Below are 6,043 nucleotides of genomic sequence, written 5' to 3' on the forward strand. Positions count from 1 at the left end.
CTAGATTAGTTCACGCTACGCCACTGCGAGGGTTCGTCAATCGACGAGGTGCGGTGCTCGCTCTACAACTGTTATAGGTAGTTTATAAGGTCTATACGGGTAAGTGTGGCTGGTCTTCACATTGGGGCCTGTTTACACATTGATTAGTGTCGGTTGCGAGTTCATACATTTGCCCGTAAACGCAAGCACCAAATGTATAAACTCGAAATATACACTAATCAATTAGATAAACAGGGCCCAATGTGATGGCCAGGCCTATACCCTATAGGCAGCATCAAATATATAGTGATGGCAAAGTTATTTTGAGATAAATTAGGCCACTTTCGCCGTCACTATGAGTATCTAAGTATCTGATGCTAACTATAACAAAGAATTAATTTATAACATTCCGAAACAGTATTGATATATATTTAAGTAACTAACTCTACCCCTAGACGGTAAAATACGAAACTCTACAATCACTCAATCTTGATTTACTAGATTCCGGACACAGGAGTTGTAGGCACAGAAAGCCATTAAACCCTAACGGCATTGAAATATAGTCGGAAATTGCGTACACGGCATGTGCTCACTATTTTGAGCACCTCGTTAGACTAATTACAAAACTTAGGGCTATTTGGCACCACGAGACAATTAAATAGCTTTAGTTCAAATATTTCTTAAGTTAGTTGAGGTTTTCTTATACTTACTAAATCTAAGCAAAATAAGAACTATAAGTTCTCTTGGTTCCAAATAGCCCCACGAGACTTATCGTATCTATAGTTAGAGACATTTAGTGAAGTAGGCAGGCCTGGGAGTCAGGGAATCGATTGTACATTCACTTGCAATGATTTATCTTACATAACAAAACGCGCAAAAATATATAGGTCTTAATTTATAGTTAGGTCCTTATACTCCTTATACACGACATACACGCTATACTTAGGTACCTATAGGTACCTACCTACCTACTTGGGTATTTTTTGCATGCAATTAACGTCCCGCCGCGCGAACCGCGCGTTTAATATTAATTGACTTAATTTAGTAGATTAGCAAACTACATGTGGGGCATTATCTATGAAAAGGGACCTTATTGTCGATGGCGCTTACGCCGCCCAGCGTCGCGCGGCATTGTATTTATATCGGAGCATCGTTAATAATGGCGTAAGCGCCATCGACACTAACGTCCTTTTCATAGATAACGTCACATATAGTAAACACCCCTATAATGGACGTGGAACTGGTAATGGGACATAAAACCACAAACCCTCTAAAATAAGTATCTAAAAGTAGTTTATAAACACACACAATATTTTACTATAAATAAGAGTCATAGAAGTTTGACTTTTTATTAATTTCGGTTAGGTTTTAAGAAATTGGCGTCAACCGAAAAGTTGTCGTGTCACTGAAAAAAATAACCAGTAAGAATTCTTAACAACTTCGCTAAGAGAGTTGAGTTCATATATTAAATTGTAACTAATTATTACCTGGTGTAAACTAGAATGTGTTTTGTTAATTGCATTTACCATGAGATATAAGGTATACAACATACTATGTTGTGACTCTAGGGATGTATAAAAATAGTGGTATTTTGTCCAATCCCATTATAGGCGCTGTAAAACTGCATACCTCTTATGATGGGACAATTTACATAATGATGCTTACTTACAGAAGTGTGTCAGGAGTTTCATGTTTAAACAATACAGAAGTATGTAAGTTACGAACTACGAGGGGCGTTCAAAATATTCTCGGTATTGATATCTTACAACCTCTTCTAAAATTTCTTTCGTTACTGGCCGCTAAGGTTTATTCATTGACATTAAAAAAAAGTATAATTCGAACCGAGATGTTCTTTTGTTTTTCTGCAATTGCTGAACAAACATGAACATCATGTGGGAATTGACAATGTTAACTAAATTAGAACATCGATGCGTGATAAAATTCTTGACAAAACAGGGTAAAAATCAAAAAACCATAAAAGAGGAAATGGATTGTGTTTACCGTGAGTCTGCTCCTTCTTTATCTACCATTCAAAAGTGGTCAAGCGAGTTTAAACGTGGAAGGGAGAGTGTTGAAGACGACCCTAGACCTGGCCGGCCTGTAGTAGCTACTTCACAAGAAAATATTGATAAAGTGGAAAAACTTATATTGGAAGATGGTCGAGTGAAGGTAAAATCTATAGCACAAGTAACCAATCTCTCTATTGGTACCGTACATGATATTATCCATGACCATCTTAATATGTCAAAAGTAAGTGCAAGATGGGTTCCGCGAATGCTGACTCGGCTTCAAAAAGACATGCGTGTAGCTTGTTGTTCCGATTTTATTGACCTGTGCGGTGAAAATCCTGATGAGGTGCTGCAAAGAATAGTTACTGGAGATGAAACCTGGGTTCATCATTATGACCCAGAGAGTAAACAAGAGTCCATGCAGTGGCACATTAAGGGTTCAGCTCATCCCAAGAAGTTCAAGGTCATCCCTTCAGCTGGCAAGGTCATGGCCACGATATTTTGGGATTGTGAAGGAGTATTACTGATCGATTATAAAGAAAAAGGTGTAAATATCACAGGACAGTACTACGCTAACATTCTACGTCAATTAAAGGATGTAATCAAAGAAAAGAGGCGAGGAAAGTTAACCAAAGGTGTTATGCTTCTGCATGACAACGCCCCCGTCCATACTGCTCATATTGCCAAGGCAGCTATTGTTGAATGTGGGTTTGAAACTGTTACTCACCCACCGTATAGTCCGGACTTAGCCCCCAGCGACTTCTTTTTGTTCCCCAATCTTAAAAAGGATCTGCGTGGAAATAAATTTTCCGATGATAAAGCATTGAAGGCGGCAGTGGAGGAGCATTTTTACACCAAAGATAAAAAATATATTTATGCAGGATTAAAAAAAATAATTGATCGATCTTTTAAGTGTATGAACATAGGGGGGGAGTATATTGAAAAATAAAAATATCAAACTTTTCGTACTTGTTTGTTTTCATTCTCATACCGAGAATATTTTGAATACCCCTCGTATGTCAGGAGGTCTCCTCGGACTTCGGATAAATTAATATTAAAAAAAATATATTTAACTTGCCCTATCAGTTTGTATGTTAGTTAGGGAGTGTATACTGTAGTTTCCTAAATGGCAGTTAATACCATTCTCATTTTTTTCCACTTTTTATTTTTCTCGTAAGCTTCATTTATCAATAGCAATTATAATCATTCTCATATTTACCCATTCTATGTATTTATTAGTAGCTTATTTTCTCGATATGTTTTTGAACCGTTTTCATATTTACCCATTCTATGTATTTATTAGTAGCTTATTTTCTGCCTGACATAACAACAACAAACTATGAAAAACGCTGGGGTGTCCATCAAATCTGGAGTTCGTCGGACTGTTTCTTTTCAAAAAACATTTCCTTTGCAACTTAACTAGACGGAGCCCCGCTTCGCGGGGCTCCTATTTCTGAGCCGTTTGCCCTTCGGGCATCTGAAGCTACCTAACGAACCTAACCTACTTAAGCGGGGCTCCGTCTATTTAAGTTGTGAAGGAAATGTAATACGGCGGATTATACAATCTGACTACGACATATATAATAAGTGTTCCGGACGTTTGTATGGAAAATAATGCGAATGGTTACAAAACATACCGGGAAAATAAGTTTTTCAAAAAAAAATAGAATGGAAAAATATGCGAATGACTAAAGTTGCTATAGGGAAAGGAAGATTACGAGAAAAATATAAAGTGAGAAATAATGCGAATGGTATTAACTGCAATTAGGAAATAACGATTTTCGGAACATACAGTATACACTCTAGTTAGGTAGTGTGGTTCAAATCTTGGAAGTTGAATTTGAGCCACTTTCGGATTTCCGATTGAGTTGAAATTTTGGATACGTATGCAAATCGGATGACAATGCAATATTATGATAATATGGACCTGATCTCATGATGGAGACAGGAGGTGGCCATAGGAACTCTGTGATAAACGTAACCTAATTGTGTTTGGGTTTGTTAGAATTGTCTCGATGAGTTTTAGTTGGCTGTGGAAAGAAAAATACATTCTTACATAAAAGCTTATACCAAGAATGACTAATAACTGGTTTTTTGCCGAAAACTTATTCCCTATTCCAATATCTTATACTGATACGGTATGTCCATTATAGGGGGCCCATTACTGGATCCTCGTCCATTACCGGGGTTCCATTACTGGAGCTTTGGTGTCCATGACTGGAGAAAAAAGCATAGTTTTAATTTATTAATTATGTGGAAACTAATTGCAGTATCCTCCATACAAAATGCCTGAAACAGGAAATACGGATAGGACATTCATCTTTTAACACGCTAAACGGTAGAACTTTTACATGTATCAGGGAAATATCACAAATACTCCAAATTTCCTCTTAAATGTCCCATGACTGGTACTGTTACCCTACTGTATTTGTTTTATTTTTTATAATATATATTTTTGCTCGCTTTATTGCGCAATATCTTATTGCAGGTGACTGTACCTACTTCGACTAATTATCATTTACTAGAGCGTGTCTAAAATATAAGTACAAGAAGTTAACTTGTAGTACAAGAACATTGCAATCAGGGGCCTATTGCATAAAAAATATAGGTACTATTCGTGATTTTACTTACCAAATCATTTAGTACCTACCTATTAGCTTATATTTTAGTAAGCCCCAGTATTGAGGCTTCTCAATATATAAGTTTTGGAAAAATGGTGCTGACAGAAGATGAATGCTAGGACTGGTATGTCTTTAGTTATTATTAAAATTGGATTTTATGTCAAAATCACGAATTTATTTATTTGGCATTTGTTAATCCAGTTAGCTCTGTGTGTTGATTTATGTCGAGTTTATATTATCTAGATATTCTAGACTAGATAGTAAGATAATAAGAAAAGTACAGGAAATCCTAGTATCTTTGCATGCTCGGCTAACTTTAAATGGTTAGAACCTTAGGAATAAGTATTGCCTCAAATTATTTTGCCCTAAGTAATCATCTTTGTCTTTTGCTGTGATTTAATAAATTATTTCTTACAGTATTATCCGAACATTTAAAGTTACTAGGATTGCGAATTATTTAAAAGGTGCATTAGGGTACTTAAACGAGGTCATTTCGAAAATCGCAAGTAGGTATATTGAAGCTCTTAACCATTGTCTAGCAACAGTTAAGTGTTTTGCCATCATATATTTGCATAAAGTGTCATTCTATGGAACTTGCTAACTATGTAAACAAACCGCCATATTGAAATTGTCTTTGAATTGTGAATTTACTAGTGACTTTTGTTTACATAGCAAGTTCCATAGAATGACACTTGATATTGCTTTCATAAATACTCTGGTTTTTATGTTACCCGAATGCTTATCAAATATTTAATGTTTTAATTCGCAATTAAAAAGTAAGTTAAAACCCTTTTCACAAATATTTTATATTAATACAACAAGGTAGTTGAATAAACAGTTATTATTATACTTCGTTTTTTTTAGCATTGGTAAAAACTTTGCAGAAGTACCTAAGTAGGCACGTGGATTAAAATCGGGCATTTTTTTGTGTTACAATTTAGAAGTGAATGATACGTTTTGACCATGCTACATTATATTTAATTCCATTATTTTGAATAATTAAAAAGCCTGATAAAAATTGCACGCTTACTTCTGTGGAGTGGAGTTCTTTCTGATGCTAAATAAACGAAGTATAAAATGATGTATAATTTAATAATATTATGCAATGGCGTCGGAAAACAATGGGATAACACAATACACAGGTAGGATTAGAAGTAACTCCACAGAAGCATATTTATCGGGGTCTTAATTTGGTGTAAATGCACACGTTTTAGTGATTTACAAGCTCATGCTTTGGGGTCGTCCATTAATTAGACACCCCTCCCCCCTTGTCACACTTTTTCATAGGAAAAAGATAGGCCGAATACGTACTCTCACACTTGGCTTGGCACCTGTTGCTGTCACGTAATATGTGGATGAACCCTTTCTTCTGTGGTATCCATTCTAATCCTAAAAATTGCGAAACTTACGTCCTACTTATAGAATCCCGCCAAA

The sequence above is a fragment of the Cydia amplana genome, chromosome 1, assembly GCF_948474715.1.
Source record: "Cydia amplana chromosome 1, ilCydAmpl1.1, whole genome shotgun sequence".
Lineage (NCBI taxonomy): Eukaryota > Metazoa > Arthropoda > Insecta > Lepidoptera > Tortricidae > Cydia > Cydia amplana.